This window comes from Podarcis cretensis, assembly GCF_951804945.1.
Source record: "Podarcis cretensis genome assembly, chromosome: 3".
Lineage (NCBI taxonomy): Eukaryota > Metazoa > Chordata > Lepidosauria > Squamata > Lacertidae > Podarcis > Podarcis cretensis.
Genome location: NC_137172.1, coordinates 29,811,354 through 29,833,745, shown reverse-complemented (window position 1 = coordinate 29,833,745; position 22,392 = coordinate 29,811,354). Strand labels below are relative to the sequence as shown.

The window sequence follows — 22,392 nt, the reverse complement described above, 5'->3', positions numbered from 1 at the left end:
GACAACCAAGCCATACAGCCTCCCAGAAGCTTAGGGAGTCCATGATCTGCATCAAGACACTTAGTTAACAGTGTGATTCAACTCAGAAATGTGAAAATCACCCCCAAATCAGCCCAGTTCACCTGGTATGGATTTTTTAAAACCTTTTCATTTCACCAGCTGTTGGCATCTGTCTGTCTCAGGAGGCAATGAAAGAGCATGCCTATACTATCTATATCCACCTGAACCATTTGTTAATTATTTGTTTCTTCAGGCTCCTGGATGAAGTGAATCAGCAACCTGACTGGCCTGCAGGAGCAGCCAATCAGGCTTCTGGAGGAGGTGAATCCGCAACCTGATTGGCCTATAGGAACAGCCCGGAATTAGCCAATCACGCGGGACCCATTGTGTAAATAATGTACATATAGCTAGACGTTTTGGGGAAAGTTTCGATCATTGCTACTATAAAGAGCATAAAATTCACACTCAACTCCGAGCATCTTTCAGTAACATCAACTAAACCTGTGCAGTGTTGCAATGGAGATAACAAAGAACAAACAAGGAAAAGACAGGAGTGTCATGACTTCCATATTGCAAACATGCTTTGGGTGAATGGATCCTGTATCTGTTTGAGCAGTGGGTTCTGCATTAGTATAAAGGGTAATGCCCTTTTACTTTTACTTTTACTTTTACTTTTACTGTGACAGCTCCCCAGGTGAAGTGCAGCCACGTCTTCAACTAGCCATTCTAGGTGCTAATGCCTGTGTAAGAACAACAACAACCTTGGACCACATTCTAAATATTTTTCAGGGCTCAGTCCTGAGTAGCAATCCGGAATGAGTCTTAGAAACTGGGAGCCTGAAACCAAGAGACTGTTGGAGCCAGCCGTCACAAGTGGCATTTGTTTAGCATAAAATAAAGACACAGAAAGCCAGCAATATTTCCATGATAAGAGAGAGCAGCCCCTCTGTCTGCCCTTCTCCGATTTATTCTCCTTTGTTCTGTCCAGCCGCATGGCCATTTGCCAATCTCATGTTACCTCATCCGGTCAAGCTTTTATTGCCCCCATTGCCATATAAGGTCATTACATTCCAATACATTGTAAAGCTCAGAGTGCTGGTCACGAGGTCCGGAGGTACCCTGCAGTATTTACAAACCTCTGCCATGGCTTTATGACTCCCACAAGAGACAGGGCTGGAAAACAGGCCTGAGCTGCCCCATCCCTCCTAGGCGCTCTCTGGCTGGAGGGTGCTTGGGAGGGAAGGGACAGCTCGGGCACCCGGCAGGACCAGCGCTGCCTGAAAAAGCAGCATGGAGCCAGCACATGCCAGCCACATCCCTGCTAGGCTCTGCAGTCACTCCAGCACACACCCTGCCCCCATGGTGTGCCATGCCCTAGGCGCCAGTGGGGCTTGCCATGCCGCTGATGAGACCCAGGTAGACCATGTTGCTCAAGCAAGACTCAGCTGGAAAAGGAAGTCGTTTTATACTTCTTCCTGCAACTTGGCTCCCAGTATGTTTCCAAGCACAATTCAAAGTGTTGGTGCTGCCCTTTAAAGTCCTAAACGGCCTCGGCCCAGTGTACCTGAAGGACCGTCTCCACCCCCATCGTTCAGCCCGGACACTGAGGTCCAGTGCTGAGGGCCTTCTGGCGGTTCCCTCACTGTGAGAAATAAAGTTACAGGGAACCAGGCAGAGGGCATTCTCCGTAGTAGCACTCTCCCATCAGATGTCAAGGAAATAAACAACTATCTGGCTTTTAGAAGGCATCTGAAGGCAGCCCTGTTTAGGGAGGTTTTTAATGTTTGATGTTCTATTGTGCTTTTAATTCTGTTGGGAGCCGCCCAGAGTGGCTGGGGAAACCCAGCCAGATGGGCGGGGTATAAATTATTATTATTATTATTATTATTATTATTATTATGCAACAGGATAAACCAGTAGCCAACCTGGATGGGTAGAGACCAGCCATCTTTCCAGACATCATCATCATCATCATCATCATTCCTAATTTCTATCTTACAATACTCAAGGCGGTTTACAAGCTGAAGAAACAAAAAATGTATATCTTATAACATTCTAACGCAATACAAAAATGTGATAATAAAACATAACTTTAAAATAGGCAACCTCCATCAAAAAAGTAACGTTCAACAATCATTAGAGTAGTATAAAATAATAATATCAACATATAAAAGTTAAACAGAAATCCACTCAACAGTTACAGTTATGCTATAGTTGTGCAAATTGGTGGTGCTTTTTTCAACCCAAAGGGAGAAGGCAAGCGAATGGGGACTCCTATCAGGGGCAAGGAGAAGGTGGCCCAGTCAAACTGGGGTTGGAGGAGCTACTGAGGATACCATGTAACTGGGCCTCCAAAACAGGAGGTGTGCAACATTTTTGCTACTAGATTGTTCCCCTTCTGTTTTGAGACTGAAGCTGATGAGGGGCAGGGTGACATATTTTAACTACCAATTGATTTTAACTGGAATTCAGTGACCCAGCATTGGCTCAAAAGCAGTGTTTGAATCTCCCATTGTTGTAGGTGCATTTTGCGACAGGGAATTTCATTAGCCGTGAGCAGCTTCTGAGCTCCGCGCCTAAGATTTCAGATTAAAACTGCATAGTGTAAGGAGAGGAGGACCTTTTTCTGCCTCCCCATTTCCAGCTACTCTCTGAAGACTGGAGAAGAAACTATCCTAAGAATATTAGGGGGGTGGGTGGGCAGAGGAAGGACTAGACCATGTGAAAAATGAAGATAATATTTTAGCTGCAGTTCATTCATTTTGAGCTTTGTATTCTTGTTATCAAAAAAGCACACCTAGATATTCTTCTACTTAAAAAAGAAAAGCAAAGGAAAACCCACCACCTTCTGAAGTGTCAGTAGCTTGCACCACCAGGAAGCGCTCCCTCATTCGTTTTCTTGTAATTCAAATTCTCACTCTCTGGAGCCACAGAAAAGCCATTTTCACCTCTGGTCCTGCCCCATGGAGGTTGTGCAGAAGGGAATGTGCACCTCCCAGCTGAAAAATGCCCCCCCCCGACCAAAGAGATGTCCACTGGCGGTTGCAGTAGAAAGAATACATCTAGGTCAGCAAACTTTTTCAGCCATGGGGTGGTCCACTGTCCCTCAGACCTTGTGGGGGCCCGGACTATTTTTTTTTTGGGGGGGGGGTAATGAACAAATTCCTATGCCCCACAAATAACCTAGATATGCATTTTAAATAAAAGCACGCATTCTACTCATGTAAAAACACCAGGCAGGCCCCACAAATAACCCAGAGATGCATTTTAAATAAAAGGGCACATTCTACTCATGTAAAAACACACTGATTCCCGGACCGTCCACGGGCCAGATTTAGAAGGCCTACCCATGATCTAGGTGGTCAGCTGGTCTGACATGTTTGAGTTTGAAAGCAACTCAGTGAAGGGAGCACATTTTTTCTTATAATGACACCTCAAAGGAATCAGGGTCAAGTATATTTTGTGCTAAAAGAAATCCAGAATACTGCAGCAACATCGTCCAAATTATTTGCTCGAAAAGACCAAATTCTCAGAACAGTACAAAACCAGAAATTCTGTTACTGTATTTTTTTTAAAGAAAAACGAAAAACATGTATACACTTTAAAATGTCAAATATAGGAAGCACATCTGAAAGCACACATGTCGTCCAATGAAAACACACTATCAATACTTCCAATAATCAGTCACCGTTTCAAAGAGTATAAAAAGTATAGATCTGAGGATTTATTACCATCTTCTCATTAGTCCCATTTCATCGTCAAGCAGAATTGAGATAAGCTATATGTGTGGCCTAGTCATAACCACTAAGGGAAAGGGTTGTGATTGTTTGCTCCTGTACCATTGGATATATGGGACGAATTATTATTTCTAATTATAAGCTATTTCTAATTATTGACACCAACTGGGAGCTTGCTTCCAATGCTAACTGCAATATGTGTGGGGTGGAGTAATTTCCTGCAAGATCATAGCTAGAGAGGGAAGGCTTAAACCTCCCCTCCCTGTGCCCATGCTATTAGTGTCTAGATTGATGTTTTTATATATGTTTAAAACTGCTGTGTAAATGATGTTTTTATCAATCATACTCTCCTTTGCACTCATCTGTTTGTTGCACATATTCATGGCACTGTTTGCAAAATGTATGGTTTTGCATTGACGTTTGAAACGAAACTGGACTGAACGGAACCCCCAAGTCATACATCAGCCTTCTTTAGCTCAAGAAAGTGGTGTGTGTGTGAGAGAGTTTTAAGATACATTGCCTGTGTTACCTGGCTCTATTTTTCTCCTTTGTTGTTGATGTCACTGCAGTGCATCAGTGCTTTCAATCAGCTGTCACCAGGAGCACAAGGAGCAGGGGTCCTCAGAAACAATTTGAAAAGAGCTGTTCCATGTCAGACGTTCTCCTTTCCTTTCCCTTGCTCCGCCTTCCAGGTTATTCTTCACTTGAGACACTTCTTCGTACGTCTGGAAAACGTTCTCAATGAACAAACAAACAAACATCACAATTCGATACACCAAAACTTTGCACTTTCCCACAGAGGTGAAGAAATCCCTAAAGCAATGCATGGACAGAATGTGTTCAGCAGTTATCCCAGTATGATGAGCTATGAGAGGATATTAGTGTGTTGTGGGAAATTATGTTGAAAAATTAAGAGCATTGACGGCCCATCAAAGGCCCCCGTCTGGCCCAGCACCCTGGCAGAGTATTTAAAAGCAGATGCTCTCGCTTGGAGGGCGCCTCAGTGTGCTGCATTACACACAATGACCAGCCAAAGCAGGGCAGTGAGGCAGTAGCTCTCTCCCACGATTGCTCTCCAGGTACTGGTTTTCCGGTTCCTTACCACCAGCCCATGCAGGAATCACAACTCTCTGTGAGTCATTGCTCTGGCATTGCCCCTTTCTAATTGGCATCAGCTGGAGAAGAGCAGCTCTAAGGGAGATTGAATGGCTTAGCCAAGCCTGCCCAGTGTACAGAGATGAAGCAAAATTGCATGTCCTCAGAGGAGTTTGCCAGTTGCATCTCTGCATGATTTACTGCTCTGGCCTTATCCCCTTCCAATCAGCTTTTGCTGTGGGCAGGTCATTCTGCAACACACTTCTGAACTGGTAATTCTGACTCATTAAGTCACTCCCAGTGCAGAGACACAGTAAAAGGGTTTGCCCTCAGCAGAGGTTGCCCATCTTCTCTCTGCCTGAGTTAATGCACTGAATTTGCCTTTTTCCAATCAGAAGGCACATGCAGAACCGTGACTCACGCAGGACCAAATGAGGTGTGTTGTGCAGAACCGCATTTGTCACTTAGAAAGAGGTGGTGGTGGAAACCTGACATTTCCTAGTGAAAGGAACATGACTGCAATACTTTTCAGGGACCCAGGAAAATTCAAAAGAATATTTAGCTCCACATTAACTTGTTTAGAACCAGCATGCCAGTTTTATTAGAGGACATTAAGTTTGTCTCCCACTTCCTCCCCCTTTCCCTTCATTTCGAAGAAATTATTCATCTGAGCAAAAGGTTATGTTTTCCTTCTGAATCTCTCTCTCCGCTGTGGTATATTGAAGTATTTTCCAATGACGCTTCTCAAGAATTATTTTAGATAAAAGCACCCATGTAGCAGATTGATGGAAGGTAATGTGTGTGTTTTTTATAAAAAAAATACATCTCTAATTTTCTTCTCTGTAAAACACCCTCGCACAATACAGGCTCCCCCTCCCAAAAGAAGAAAGAATCTCCCTCACACCCAGCCTGCCCCCCCCCCCCCCCCGCTTTACCATGTAGTGTTTAAAATGCATAATCTCTTCTGTTGCTTTGGTAAGTCAATCACACTAACAGGTACAACGGCCTCAGGCTAAGTACAGCAAGTGACAAAAATGCTTTCAGGTTGTCATGTCTTAAAGCTGAAAGGTTGCCCCCCCCCCTCAATCCCCACTGCTTATTCATCTTCATCGGCTTGAATAATGCTTTTCCCATGTTGTTACGTGTTGGTAAATTAAAGAAGCCTTCCAGACAGTTCTGTCAACAATTTACTGAAATGTACCTCATTAGTGAGGTTGAGCTGTCACATGAACATAATTTAATCCTACCAAATTATCACTCAAAAACACTGGAATATCCAGACCAAGGAGGCGAGGTTTCAGGGAATGCTGCCACATTTTCCCCGTGGATGAAGTTTCACATGTATTCCTCCCCATCCCCATTCCCCCCCCCTTTAAAAAGGTTCTTGCAGTTTAGTTTATAATACAACACACACCAGCTCCATATTTCACAGTTTATTGGTGCAGATTTATGTGTTTTTATTCAGAAATATTCCCCACTGTAATCGATGGGGTTTACTTTCACGTAAGTGTGCACATAGATATGCAACCTGATGGATGTTTTGGTTCTGTGCTCTCTGTGCTATTTTATCACACTGGTTTTGTATTCGATTTTAATGTGGGCTTGTCTCTCAAGCAACTTGTGAATTTTTATTGCAGTGTGGTTTTATTGTTGTTCATTTATTGTGGTGTTTTATTCTTATTTCTTATTTTGTATGATGCCTGGAGCATTTACTTTATGAGGTGTCTCATAAATAATAATAATAATTAATACATGGCTGGTTCACATACAACAGATTTTCTGCTTAGTTCTGGTGGTAGTGGGGAACAATGTGTGAATATCTCACACGTTTATTTTGCCTCATGCACATGCTTTGGGAAATAGTGGCTTCTCAAAATATGCACAGTCTTTACACATGACCATCTGTATGGCCACACACATATTTTCCCCTACGTGTTGTCTGTTGTACTTTGTCTCCAAACAGGCACTAATAACTGGCTGATTAAGAAGGGGCTTTTCAGAGCACTCAGGCAGGCCTCTAAATACAGAACTGCAGCAGGGTTTGTCTTAGACTAGGGATGAGGAACTTGTGGCCCTCCAAATGTCACTGGACTCCAACTCCCATCAACCCCAGCCAGCATGACCAATGGTCAAGGATGATGGGAGTTGTAGTTCAGCAACATCTGGGGCCGCCACAGGTTCCCTGCCCCTGTCTGGGGTTGTACTGAAGAGGACAGTGCTTGACTACAGCATATCCTCTATCCACTTATGCCTGCATAAGAACATCACATGTGTGAAGTGAGCCAAATAGCACCAAGGCTATGTGTGAAATATATGAACCACTGATGCCCACTTGGCACAGCTTGTCACCTAACAAACTAAACACAGTTCACCAAGCATTGCTGCGCATCCTACATTTATTTAATTATTTTCTCACAGAGGGGTGTACATGAGACTTCCCAGATGGTTCTCTATGCAGGCACTGACTGGATATAGGCCCACTTTGCTTCAGCAAGGTGGTAGCCCCACGTGCAATGCCCTGAAGGGTATGCAGCTATGGGCTGCCTCTGAAGACTTCTCAGAAACTTTATATATATAGAGAGAGAGAGAGAGAAAGAGAGAGAGAAAGAGAGAGAGAGAGACATAACACTCAAAACAGTAACACACATGTAGGTAATCTGCAGTCTGTGTGTGGCTCCCTTGGGTCTCTCCTGCAGGTCCTTGAATGTATTCGCACCACAGTAAATATGGCCGACATGGAAAACCAGGTGCAGGGTGAAGAACCGAGAAGAGCCTGGTAAACAATGCTCTTCCTGTTTTCTCCATCACCTCTGTGGAAATTTTCATTGTTGTGGATTGTCTGCTGCTTTGCATATCAGGAAGAGCAAATAATAAATGATTCCCTCTACTTTATGCCATATTTCAGCTGAGAGGCATTTGGCCTCTTTTGTGGAAATGGCCGCTCATCCCTTCTCAGGCGGGTGGTGGTTGTGGACCCTGACTCTGTTCATCCTCCCCAGCAGCTAGGACTCACATGTCTTGCTGGACTTTAAGAAATTCCCTGGCCGGCAGAATCAAGGAGTGGGGATTCATTGCCAAAATGTGGGCTTTAAATGGGCCAATCGGAAGCCCCAGATGGGCAGTACCTTGCTGGCTGGCTGGCTAAGCATTGTTGGAGCTCATTCTATCACACCTCATAGTACTCACTGCATAGGGGAAGGTGGTACTGTGACAGGTACAGCAACCAGGAAGATAGGAACACGAGAAGATGCCTTATATTAAGTCAGAGCTTTAGTCCATCTATCTCAGCATTGTCCATACTGCCTGGCAGTGGCTCTTCAAGGTTTCAGAAAGGGGAGATTCCCACCCCTACCTGCAGATGCTGTGGACAGAATAATAATAATAATAATAATAATAATAATAATAATAATAATTTATTTATACCCCGCCCTTCCCAGTTCAGGAAACCAGGCTCAGGGCAGCTAACAACAAATTTAAAACACTTAATTGATGCTACAAAAAAACCCAGCATAAAATACGATATAAAGTGTAAATAACAATAAAATCAGGAATCAAAAATCAATTTAGGGGGAAAATCCATCCAATAAACATTAGATGATCACCAGGACTAGCTGGCTAAATCAATCCCACTTGGGCCAGCAAGGAGACCAGGGGAGAACCAGCTGTAGGATCCCAGAGTGGGCAATTTTCACAAAAAGGGGAGGGGGAGGGAAGGAAGGGGAACAAAAGATCAGGCCAGGTTCAAATTGAAAGCCAGGCAGAATAGTTCTGTCTTACAGGCCCTGCGGAAGGAAGTTAAATCCTGCAGGGCCCTGTTCTCATGGGACAGAGCATTCCACCAGGTTGGAGCCATCACTGAGAAGGCCCTGGCCCTGCTGGCAGAATCCGAGACCAGGGAGAAGAGTCGGTGGAGGAAGATTGGAAGAAATTTAAAGACTATCTACAGAAACACTGTAAAATTAATGAATGTTAGAAGGATGTTGGAATGAAGTTATGTGGTTTTAGCAGAAATGTTATAAGGGTTTAGGAAAAAATAGACTGTTAATTGGTGAAAGGAGGGAAAGTAAAGTTACATTATATTAAGATAAATTACAGAACAAAAAGTGGGAAAGATGGAAAGGATTTGCTGAAATAGTTAACTGAACTAGACTACAAAAAAGGGAGGTATGAGGAGGTCAAGGAAACAAACAAATGAAAGACAAGTTATGGGAAGATTAGCTGTGTTTTTTGCGTGGACAGGCGGAGTCCCCAGATCCCGAGTGGTCCCCCCCATCATGTGGAATAACGACTCTAGACAACGTGCTATGGGATTAAATTGGCCACAACTTTATTAAATTTCAAATGTGGGTAGACCTTGGCTCAGGCATTGGGCGTTCTCCCTCCCTAGTCCCCAGCCGGGGACCTAGGGAGCATCAGGGTTATCCAGTGTGTGTGTGGGGGGATGGGCCGGCTCTGGAGAACATATGTTCAAGCAGAGATAGCCGCCCCCGTTACGCCGCCGCAGGGGAGAGCAATGACAACCTTTCGGCGTACGGCCAAAGCCTCCCTTCAAAAACCCCTTTAACGGGGAACCCTGGTATCGCCGCCGCAAAGAGGAAGATGGACTAAAGGATTCCACCCAAGGCCTGATACCGCCAAAGTTGTGACGTTTTGCTACGGGAAAGGCGAAACCTGCCAATGCAGGGAAATTCCTTTCCGGCCCTTTAACAGCGACCTTATCGTAGCAGCGCCCGCATACCTGTGGAGACAGGTTAACCTGCAAAACCTATGAAGAAAAGATAACCTGCAAAAGAAGGCATTAACTGAGGGTGGGTAGGGTGGGAGAAGCTCTGGAGCCAAGTGAGGATTAACAATTAAGATCCACCCTCTATTGTGTGGGCAGGTAATCCCTCCCCCTACCTGGCCTAGTTTCCCTGGCAACGCTTCCCCCAGGTGGGATTGGGCAACTCACTGGGGTAGGCGGGGACCTCCAGGTATCCCACCTGAGGGAAGGCAAAGCTTATGCTGATGGGGCCACTCCAGATCCAGGGCTGCACGCGTCCCCGCAAAGGGCGCCCCCCGTTTTAAGTGGGGAGCAGTCATTTTCCTCCTTCTTCTTCTTCTTCTTCTTCTTCTTCTTCTTCTTCTTCTTCTTCTTCTTCTTCCTTATTGTGATGCGTTGTTTTGTTCTTGTTTGATATGGTGTTCTTACTCTTTCTTTTTGTAACCTTTAAAATTTTAATAAATATTATTTATATATATATAAAAAGAGAAGGCCCTGGCCCTGGTGGAGGATAGTCTAACTTCCTTAGGGCCCGGGACCTCTAAACTATGATTATTCATAGTCCTCTGCGGGGCATACCAGGAGAGGCAGTCCCGTAAGTACGAGGGCCCTAAGCCACAAAGGGCTTTAAAGGTCAAAACCAGCACCTTAAACCTGACCCAATACTCCACCAGGAGCCAGTGCAACTGGTAAAGATGTGGTCTTCTGAATGCAACACAGATTCTTCACCACTGAGGTGTGGCCTTCCCCATAAAGGGGTGATTTAAATAGGGACACAGGAAGCTGCCTTATACTATCAGTCCAGGGAGCTCAGTATTATCTGCAATGACTGGTGATAGCTGTCCCTGGTCTCAGGTAAGAGACATTTCCAGCCCTACTGTGAGCTGCCAGTGATGGAACAAGGAACCGTTTGCATCCAAAGGTCTACCATTAAGCTACAGCCCTTCTCCTAAGTCCTGAACTGCACAGAGTATCTCTGCGTAACTTTAGTTGCTGTTAGCTCTGCTGGCATTTTTACAGTTTAGGTTTTTTTTAAGGCATTGTAAGTTAGCAGCCTTCCAAGCCCTTTCAGACCTCCTTCCACCTCCTCACGTTGTACCTGCCAGGCTCCACAGGCTGCCCTCTAAATTGCAGAAGGGAGAACTGCTGGCTTCGCATAACATAAATTTACAAAGTTAACAGAAACATTGCATTTCCATAAAGATTGCACAAGGAAAGCCTCAGATGCTTTTCCTAACTGGATGTGAAAGAGCAAAGGTCTGTCTTTGTGTGACTCTCAGGCAATGAAATACATGCTACTTTAAAAAGGCAGCTGGAGCCTAGTACCACATACTTTCCAGGGGGAATGAACTTTCAAAGCTTTTATTCAGGAAAACTGAACTGTGTTTTTTAAACCACTGCTTGGAAAAATTCTGAGGTTTTTCTAGCAAGCTTATCAAAGGTTTCTCAACGGACTACATGTCCTAGGTAACAAAGGAAAGCTCTCTTTTTTACATGTCTTTATCAGGTTGTTTGCAACTAACCTTTACTTAGAGTAGACCCATTGCAATTAAAGGACCTGTTAGTCTACTCTGAGTAAATATTAGCTGAATACAACCTAATAAAGACAGACCAATTTAAAGGATGTTTCCTGTTTTTGTTACTAATTTTAACTGATTTATGCAGTGGACGATTATAACTTTTTTGGATACTGTTTTGGAACTTTGCAGTATATAATTATATATATATATATATATATATATATATATATGAATAATATAAAGTGGTATATAAACACCTTAAATTATATATATAAATATCAGTCACAGACTGAAACCACGCCACCTCTTTAGGTTGTAAACTAGTTTGTTTACTGTTCAACCAATATGGAAATTTCATATCACAGTTATTCTTCAAGGATTTTTTTCCTTGTGCAGATTTTGTTTGTTTTGTTAACTAAGGACCAAAAATGGCCAGCTACCTCATGATTCTTCATTGCTGGTAGAATGAGATGGTTTTACAGGCACACCAATAAACAGACCTTTCCACAATAAACTTGTGTGTGCATAGCATCCAGGACACAAATTTTGCCCACTTACTTTTAGTGCTGAACTGAACCATTTTTTTGCTTTTTAAAAAGAAAATCAAAAAGGTTCTGTGTACTTTTTCAATGACATTTAACAGTTCAACTTAAAAACACAGAAGATAGCATTATAAGTTTTGCCCAAAATGATTATGGCAGCCATTTGAATAAAACACAGATTTTGCAAGCTGTAAAGCATATCATTAGAACACATCCTGGCCTAAGGTTTGGTTCACAAACTACAGTGCTCAAACCAAGTCATTAAATCTATCTAAAAGGGCCTCATTTGAGAAGCAATAAAATTTTTAATCATTTTATTATTAAAAGAGTGTTTAATATGTAGCTAATTAAATGCCAAAGGCAGGTTATCTGAGTTTAACCTTCAAAAAGAAAATGATGTATCAAAGTGTGCCTCTGGCATCATGGGATAGAAATGTCATCCTCATAATCAATGCGTGACAACTAGCTAGTGGCCTTTTCTGGAGGTATAGTTAAATTACCTGATTAAATTAATAGCCATTTAGATGTTTTAGGAACTGCACAGACCTACACTAAATGAAAATTAGGTCCATTACATTTTCTGAGTGGGCTAGATAGACCCTAAAATAAAACACGTATGCCATTGTCCACATTTCTGAGATTAAGCAATTAAAAGCCCTTTCTAAAAAGCGACTCATTTTCTGTAATGTGCAGACAACTAGATTTGTCCTAATGATCACAGATATGTTTCTGTCTCCTCAGCTTTCATTTTTATGCTGCTGGTGTGAAACCGCAACAGAGCTTGTGTTCGCTGGAAGGGTTAAGTTTCACACCAAGATTTCTATGGACCTCCAAGCAGCAGCCTATAGGGACCAGGAGCTAAACACAGGAGCTAAACACAGAAGCATTGTGCTAAACACCACATTAATTGTGTGTGGGGGGGGGGGAGACCCACCTTGTGGTAGTGTAAGTTAGGCATGGGCAAAAGGTAGACTAATCTACAGCTTGATTCATCAGATGGGTGGGGTATAAATAATAAATATTTATTTATTTATTTATCATCCTCAACAGATTGGGAAAGGTTTCTGATTGCAAATAGTTTTAATCCAGAGCAATTTTGTGTGTGTGTTTTTTTTAAACCACTATAACTGCCTTGTGCTAATCACTTCTGCCTGAACCTCAGCGATCGGCACCTGTAAAATATGAGCATTAATTGGCCGCTTCTCAGGAAATCTTTGTATAGCTCTACTGGCTAGATCTCAAATTTTGCACAGGGATCCCTAATTTGAAGTAACTCAGATGCAGAATTGCATCTCAATGTATGGTTCATGGGGTCAGGGCCAGTGCTATCATTAGACCAGCCAGGCAGATGCCTTGGGCACAGACCTCAGATTACGCCTGGATAGTGTTGTGCTGATAATGCCAAGGTTGCAGGTTCGAATCCTGAATGGAACAGCTGCATTGCAGGCAGTTGGACAAGATGATCCTTAGGGTCCTCTCCAGCTCTACAGTTCTATGATTAGTTTTTGTTATATCCCATAAATTCCTGATAATATTTTATATTTTGAATAATTTTATCATTTCTACAAGTTTTTGAAAACCGAAGTTAGGCATATATTTTTTTAGGGGGTGTGCACCTGTGCCTTACCTATGGCGCAAAATAGACTAGCACTGGAGTACAGAAGATGCTACAGCTAGCCTTTATGTGGGAGAACTCAGCAACACGCAGTACAGTGGTACCTCAGGTTACAGACGCTTCAGGTTACAGACGCTTCAGGTTACAGACGCTTTAGGTTACAGACTCCGCTAACCCAAAAATAGTACCTCAGGTAAAAAACTGCTTCAGGATGCGAACAGAAATCGCGTGGCGGCGGCACGGCGGCAGCAGGAGGCCCCATTAGCTAAAGTGGTACCTCGGGTTTCAGGTTAAGAACGGGCCTCCAGAACGAATTAAGTTCTTAACCTGAGGTACCACTATACAGTGGTACCACAGGTTACAGACGCTTAAGGTTACAGACGCTTCAGGTTACAGACTCCACTAACCCTGAAATAGTACCTCAGGTTAAGAACAGTTTCAGGTTAAGAACGGGCCTCCGGAATGAATTAAGTTCTTAACCCAAAGTACCACTGTAATGCTGTTTTTTGAGGGGTAGCTCCAATGTCTCGCATAATATGCAGTGCTGCCTCTGTGAGATCTACTAGTCACCCACTGTACAGTGGTACCTCAGGTTACATATGCTTCAGGTTACATACGCTTCAGGTTACATACTCCGCTAACCCAGAAATAGTGTTTCAGGTTAAGAACTTTGCTTCAGGTTGAGAACAGAAATCGTGCTCCGGTGGCACAGCAGCAGCAGGAGGCCCCATTAGCTAAAGTGGTGCTTCAGGTTAAGAACAGTTTCAGGTTAAGTACGGACCTCCAGAACGAATTAAGTACTTAACCCGAGGTACCACTGTAGTTCATTGGGAGCATCCAGGAGAAGGGGCTGTGCCACCACGAGGCCCCTTGAATTCCTTGGAACTTACACTGGATAGCTAAATTTAGGGAAACGTTAGGCATTAGGGAGCTACAGAAACCAATACATCTCATTGGAAGAAAGCTACCTCCTTGTTACAGTGTGCTTGTGGCTGTAGCAGAATGATTTACACCATGGCCTTGGGAGAGGAAGGAGTAAAAGACTGCAAGCCGTGAGGACTCAGGCACTACCCAGGTAAGGGAAAAGATAAAAGATAAATCCTCCTCAAATAATTTTTAGTAGCCCTTGGGATAAAAGTCATCCCTGACAGTGATGATTTAACAGTATCTCGAGGTGGGAGGGAAGCGCCCTAAGACTCAGTGAAAGCTTTTCTCTCTCTTTTTACTTCCTTCAAGAACTCTCTGCCTCTCGCTCACTTTTACTTTTGACACTCAGACATTATCCTTATGTTTGGGGTCAAATAAGGAATTGGACGAGTGCAGGACTCCCGGAATATGTCCCTCCTGTGAAATAACCATTCTCTGTACTGCCGTTCCTAGAAAGAGAAGCATTGGTGCACTGAAGGATATTTGAAATCACATAATAGGCGATATTCGGAGGGAGGGGAGGCAGGGGAAAGTCTTTCATCTCTCCAGATCTCAAAGCACTCCGCGGCTTTGGAGAGCCACCATGGGCAGAGGAATCACGTCAGCCCCGCCAGAACGGCAGCATCTATTTATCAGAGCACAGCAAGGCGACACAGAACAATCTGTGACAACATCTGAAGAACGACAGTGTGAAGGCATGCAATTACCACAGCGGGCAGCGCATAAGGACACACCAACTCAAATCTGTCCTCCTTTTTGTGTGTGGATATTTCTTCCCATTAAGCAGGAGGCACTAGCCTTTAGGTCATAAACCATTAGCTTGTGGTGGTTTTGTTTTGCTTGGAAATAAAATGTGCGAATGACAAATCCTGACTGCTTTCTATGGGGAGATTTGCACAGGCGCAACCGTGGTGGTATCAGGCGGAGCTTATCCCCTTTCTAATCCCTGCAAGCAGAGGTTAGGCTGCTGGAAGTAAAGCCCTCAGCTTGGGGCAGGATAGTCATTCTAAGCCTCCAGAAAACAATAACACACACACCCCTTATACGAAGGAACAAACAAGTCTTATTAGCCAGCTGGGGAGAAAACTGTCAGACAGCGTTAATTGCACCAGCTGTACGAGAACATCACTCTGAAAATGTCCGCCAGTGATTTCCAGTATGCTTTTGGGGGGAAGGGGAAACATATAATTAAAGACGTCAGAATGAGGACATTGTTTTTTTCCCTTTACAGGCAGAGGTGGGGCCAGCCCTACCATGAGACAAAGTGCCTTGGGAGGCAGGGGAGCAGTAGGCAAGGTGCTGTAGGACTAAATTAGCGCCTCCCCAGTCTGCTGTTTTATTGTGAGTATATTCTGATAACAGTGCATTAGTGGTGGATAAGTTCTGCTTTTGTTTGTTCTGGGGTGGTTCCCCAAGGCAGAGGCGGATTTAGGGCAGTTCTGCCACCCTGGGTGCCAAGCCTAGGGGGCACTGCAGGGCATCACAATGATGACATGCTGAATTGGGTAGAATGGAAGGCCTTGCACAGGGTGCCACTGAAATTTGAAAGGCCAAAGTCCATCCCTGCCCTGGGCTAGACTACAACATTATTGCTGCCCAGAAGGGCTGCAGCACAACAAAAGCAGGGCAAAAATAAACCTGAATATCATACCCTCCAACATTTCTCTGATGAAAATAGGGACACCCCATTCCATAATGGTAATTTTACTATTTATACCCCACGCATCTTACTGGGTTGCCCCAGCCACTCTGGGCATCTCCCAACATATATAAAAACATAATAAAACATTAGAAAAAGCTTCCCTATGCAGGATTGCCTTCAGATGCCTCGGGGGTCAGATAACTCCAGCATTTCTCCAATGAAAATTGGGGCATCCTAAGGAAAAGTGGGACATTCCAGGATCAAAGCAGAAACTGGGAAGGCTTCTCTAAATCAGGGACACCCCTGGAAAATAGGGACACTTGGAGGGTCTGGAATATTGGTGGTATAAAAAGTTACAGGAGTTCAGCAGGAAGTGACGGGACATGCACTGATTAGAAATGAAGCTGTGTGAGGGCAGCAAATATCTTAAAGATGACACACACACCCCTTACCTACAGATCCTTTCAGGTAGCAATGTCAGCAGGGGGAGCCCTATTGGCAGTTCTGCCTCCCAGTGGCGTAGCGTGGGGGGTGCAGGGGGGGCCGGCCGCACCGGGCGCAACATCTGGGGGTTAGGGTTAGGGATAGGGTTAGGAGGCGCAAATCCAGGGTTAGGGGGCAAAAATTACTTGCCTTGCCCCGGGTGCTGACAACCCACGCTACGCCACTGCTGCCTCCCTCTGAAGTTCAGTGGGTGGCCCAGAAGAGGTCATTTTCTGTGGCAGCCCCTAAGCTGTGCAATTCTCTCCCTACAGAGGCGTGCTTGGCTTCTTCACTCTACGGCTTTCAGCGAATGCTGAAGACATGCCTCTTTATGAGGCTCTTAGATACCTGAGATGTGTGTTTTTTAGGACCCACTCTATTTCTATGACTAATTTGTTTTAACTACTACTAGCCTTTATTGATGTAAGGATTTGTTTTAACTGTTTTATATTCTGAATTTTACATTGTTGTAACCAACCCTGGGACCTGCTAGAAAAGGGTGCATGGTAAATTTAATACTAATAATTAAATATTCTGCAATTGCACTCACAATTGCATTGTGGACACTGGAGATGTGATTTTCTAACAGCAATGACAAGTGGAGAGGACTATTGCACTTGTGTCTTGCTTGTGGACGTCCCATGGGCATCTGCATAACCACTGTGGGAAACAGCCCATAAGTTTTTATTGAAACTTTTTTCAGCATACAATAAAATAATAATAATAATAATAATAATAAAGAGTGAAGAAAATACAATGCCCTCTCTCCAAGATAGATATTGTATATTGTGATTTTATGTTGTGAAACACCCTGAGATCTATGGGTATAGGGTGGCATACAAATTTAATAAATAAATAAAAGTTGATCTTAATCCTTGTCTCACACAGAAGGGGTGGATCCTCCCAGCTCTCACCCCAAGAGATCTTCCCTTCCCTGCCTCTCACACAGGGCCCTTCACTTTCATGTGTGCATAATCCCCTCAGTGACCCAGAGTAGAGAACACACACCAAAAATCTCCAAAAAAGAAAAGAAAAGAAAGGAAAAAAGAAGAAAAAGCAGGGAGATAAAAGCAACAAAAGAATAAGAAAGGAATGAAAGGGAAAGAGAGAGAAAATAAAAAGGGTTTTCAATTCTCTGTCTGCCAGTTATATGTAAAAGGATTATTCAAAGTATTCACTCCAAGATGGTGGACTACATGGGCCTATGATCTGATCCAAGAGGGCTCTTCTTACAGGTGGGGAACCTGTGGCCCTGCACGAGTTCCCAGACTACAACTCCAAGCATCGTTGACATAACCTTGCAGATGTGGAGAGTTTCTTATCCCATGCTACAAAAGGGGGTCAGAAGCATTCAGAGCAGCTGAATAACTGTAAACTTAAAATAAGAAAAAGAATAATAGGGAAATAAGTGTGCAACCCTGTTATAAAAGGGCTGGTTCCCCCTCCCCACAAGCCAGGATTTTAAAGAAGAGGGATCATTTGTGAAAAAGACACAACTCATTCATAGGCATAATCAATATGACAATGAACACTGACCAAAACAATACAAAATGCTTATCAAATAGAGCTGCACAACAGTCTTGCCAAAGGCTCTTCATTATCCACCAGTGGCCTCTTAAGAACAGAAATCTATTACTTTAAAGAAGCCACTTGAAGGGGAAAAAAGGCTAGGCTTTGCAAAGCAGCTGAGGATAAAATAGGATGTTTTCTCTTCCTATATAGAGCTCCCATTAAAAGAACAAAATGACTCAAAGAATCTTTGAAAACCATCTCAGATATCACACACATCCCCTCACCAGATATCAAGAGAAGACTGTTTTCCAAATGCATGAAGGAATTTTGTACTTTAAAAATGTTTCCTAGAAGGTCATTTTCTTTCCTTCAAGGAAGTTCCACGGATTTTGGTGTGGGTGGGTGTGGAATTGCCACATCATTAAAACAACTGAAACCTGGAAAACATCCCTGTTAGCAGGCACATTTTGGGCCATCTCTTACCCCTTCCTTTTTCTTATATAGAGGAAAATCCTGGTGTGGGTTGGAGTCCCTTGCGCTTGCTACTTCTGACAGAAAATGTGGCCAATCAAGGACATATAGGACCACCTATAATTTGGCTCACAGCTCTTGTACTCCACCCTTCCACTGTCCCACAGCAATCCTGGATGGAACCATTGCTATGCATTGCAACTGCATTGCTTCCTTAACCATCTGTTGCAGATTGTCATTTTCTTTGACACACACTCCGAGCATTACATCTCAGAATGTAACAAAGAGACTGAATGTTGGGAACTGACCATTATATGTAGAGATAATGTACTTCTATTTGAGTTTTCTGTTTACTTGGCCGGATACAGTCATCCTAAAACGCAATTCTTGATGCGACTTATTCTAACTGCATGAGCATAACCTTCATCTTTTACACTCCTGGCTTGGAGATACAAATATGCATGGCTTACCCTCCTACCTGAGAAGCATGTTTATCATTTTTATTATTGAACCTTCCACCTTGCAGTGTTGATGCAAATGCCTCTAATACTGTTAGGAAACCTGTGTGTTTTAGCATCTGTGCAATATCATCCGTCCTCCAAGGCTGAGCCTGGAGCTACAGTGTTTAAGAATTTATATGGCTGTCCTTCTCCTCTCTCTCGCTGTGGCAAAAGCAATAATGAAATGCATAAGCTACACCCTTAGAAAATATAACCGGGCTATTTGTGATTTTGATTCACTGTTTAGTCCCCATCAAATAAATTGTTTTACAGGTGTTCATCTTTAATATTTATTTGTTAATGGCTAAGCCCTAGACAGATTTCCTCCTCACAGTGTAAGTATTTGAACTTGGAAGAGAAAACGAGTCCTCAAACAACTTGATTTCTTTCAGGGATTCCTCCCCCACTCCCCCCCAGTATGGGGGCTTCACTGTGTAGTGACTACTCATAATATTTTCTGTTATCATCTTGTCAGGGTTCAATTCATTATTCCATTCATTATTCAATTTGTTGGGCTATGAACATCTGAATAATTGAAAACGGCAGAAGTATTATAAATTATCATGTCTCTATGAAAAACCCCTTTTAGAGATTTTATGACAGGACTTTAAAGCACACACGCACACTCCACCGGAATTGGCCTACAAGCACTCATCTTGGAAGGACAGTTTCACATGTGTGTGTGTCTGAGAGAGAGAGAGAGCGCATTGGGAGGAGAGATTAAAAAATATTTTCTGCATATGCATAAACACACACAGCCCCTCAAGTGCACTAAACCTCATACTCATTATGTGCACATTACATCATTTTAATTACTGTTGCATTCACAGCAGTGAACATTGTAGTCCAAGGCGGTAACATAAATAACCGATCCATAGTGCTTATTAATGAAAGCAGCTTTCCTCTGGTTAATGTTGGCATGTCGGCATACAATCCTAACACTACAGTGCCCTATATTATCTCAGACAAGAATGCAAAGCAAAACAGTACCTTTAAATTGGGATGGCTAAACCATTTTTGGGCTGCATGTCAAAGTGAATGGTGTGAGATGAGGTGTGGCCCAAAGTGGTCACAGTGAGTGTGGTGAGCACCTTTTAAAGCCTCGAAGCTGTGCAGAAGACAACATTGCCAGAAGAAGGCAGCTGTATTTCATAAAGCTGTATTTCATAAAGCTGCAGTGAGAGCATTTGTACCGGATGTTAAATCTGCCAAATTCCACCTGTCTCAGAAGTAAATGGAAACCTGAATATTCATTCAAGGAAGCTGTTGTAAATCAAAAGCTCCTGTCGGATTTATCCTGGCCACCATTTGTTTCCAGAAGTGTAGCAGTTAAAGGTGCAACAAAAGGATCGACTTCTGTCCCCCCAATAATAAATATTTATGTGGAATGGCGATTCAAACAAATATTGTATTACTTAAGACACTGTGCTGCTTTTCAAACCCAAAGTCCTCCCAAAGCAGGTGTCCCGTTTCAGTCTATGAGTAGTCAGATATCTGGGCAACCTAGAACTGCATGACCCAGGGACTGAACCTGCATGCGAAGGAGGAACATAGGAACACTGAAAGCGGTCAGACCATTGTACTATCTACCTGAAAACTATACCCACTGACTGGCTGTGGCCCGCTAGAGTGTCAGACCAGCATGTTCCAGTGAACAAGCTGATAGCTTTGCCCTGAAACCAAGTGAATACATAATGAATGTCTAGAAACCAACTCAAAGACAATGTAGAGATTGAGAAAAGCAAATGTGGCATGTTACTTTGTCCCAGGCACCAATATGTCCCCGCCATTACAATTTGGATAATTCTAAGATTTAGTGATCTGGAGAGATTCCATCACGTATATTAGAGGGTGTTCACTTAAACCTCCCTTTACATCACTGTAATGTGCTATGTCAAATCTGGAACCCCCCCCCCATGTATTCTGTTGAGTGGGGCTCCAGACATCTGCCCCCAAGTCCTACTTTGATGGCATGCTACGGGGACCCACAGCCCTCAACCCTGTCATATTTGGCTCCTGCCCTAGAAATGTTGCCTGAAATAGGTCTTCATATAACAAGCATGCCCTGATCTGCTCATACAATCTTGGATTCCAGTAATTTAGAAGCCTTCCTCCAATGCAAATCATAACTGTATTCATAAATATCAGCAGCCGCTTTTAATTCCTATTGGGGGTAGGGGCAGATTGTAAAGGTTGGCCAAATATCCCTATAATGGAAATACAGCCGCAGTCAGCTAAAGAAAGCCTGCTATAATTCCATAATATTACTTGCAAAATTGAAATCTAAAAGCTATTTTGTTTACTGTTGGAGAAGGATTGTGAAATGAAGACATAAAAAGCTACTGAGGGGTGGGTTTTTTTTAATGCAACTTTTGCATAAATCTTGTATCTATAACCTGATCTTGGCGACATAAATATTAGCAGGCTTGTTTCCATTTCATCTCCCATAGAACCAATGCTGTCCTACAGCAATAACCAGCCAGAGAATAGAGCTATTTGCTGCTGTCATAAATAAGGAAGGGTGTCACGGATGTTTTCATTTGACTGAGCAGTAATGGAGTTAATTATACTTCCAGTCTCTTTGTTTTTGATCTGTGTTTCCAAAGTCATCTTGGTGTCCTGAGTTCTCTCAGTACTTTTAACCTTTCCTACTCCCACCACCAACAGTAATTTTTCCCAGTTTGATGATGAATTTGGAAGTGTTATTGGTGAAATCTTGCAATTGAGTATCTATAGAATAAATACCAGTGAAAATCTTCATTACTGTAGAAGTATCCCAAAATGAAATGTTTTGCCAATAGTTATAGGCTGACAAATGAGATGTAGAAAATGCTACTGAATATGTTACTTATTAATATATCAGTACACCATTAAGAGAAAAGGCCCCTTCTAGAAAAGCACTCTGTGCTAGTAAGAAAATAAGAAGAATCAGTTATGATACATTGGGCTAAGGATATTGGTTATAATATAGAGTTAGAAGATTGGGTAAAACTATGGAAAGATGGAATAAATTTTATGGCTTGCAGTTCTCTTAAAGAAAATATAATGAAAATGATGTATAGATGGTACATAGCACCAGTGAAATTAGCAAAAACGTTCAGACAAATAACCAATGCTGGAAATGCAGAAAGAGAGTACCTTTCATCATATGTGGTGGGTTTGTAAGCAAGTGAAGGCTTTCTGGGAAATGGTTTATAGTGAACTAAAAAAAATTGTTGAAATATACATTTGTAAAAAAACACCAGAAGCCTTCTTAATTGGTATTGTAACAGGTAATGAAATACATACATAAGCAAGATAAAAAAATTGTTTTTATAGGCAACAACTGCAGCAAGAATATTATTAGCCCAACAATGGAAGCAGGAAGAGATAGCAATGAAGGAAGAGCGGTAGATGAAATTGATGGATTACACCGACTTGGCAAAATTAACTGGGAAAATTCGGAACCAGCAAACCCAGCCTTTCCTGAAAGACTGGAATAAATTTATGGTGTATCTAAAAGACAATTGTAAACAACTAACATCACTAGTAGGGCTACAAGAAATTTTGTAAGGTTAATTTTATCAATTTTTGCAAAGTATAATTT

General features: G+C 42.8%; 1 long non-coding RNA gene across 1 annotated transcript in view; it reads right to left on the bottom strand.

Annotated features, from left to right (window-relative positions):
- The window catches only part of LOC307212077, a 47,449-nt gene that overhangs the window by 5,377 nt on the left and 19,680 nt on the right, over positions 1 to 22,392 (bottom strand). Inside the window, exon 3 of the long non-coding RNA XR_013836801.1 lies at positions 4,267 to 4,462. This is a non-coding gene — a long non-coding RNA (uncharacterized lncRNA). The remainder of the gene's footprint in view (positions 1 to 4,266; positions 4,463 to 22,392) is intronic.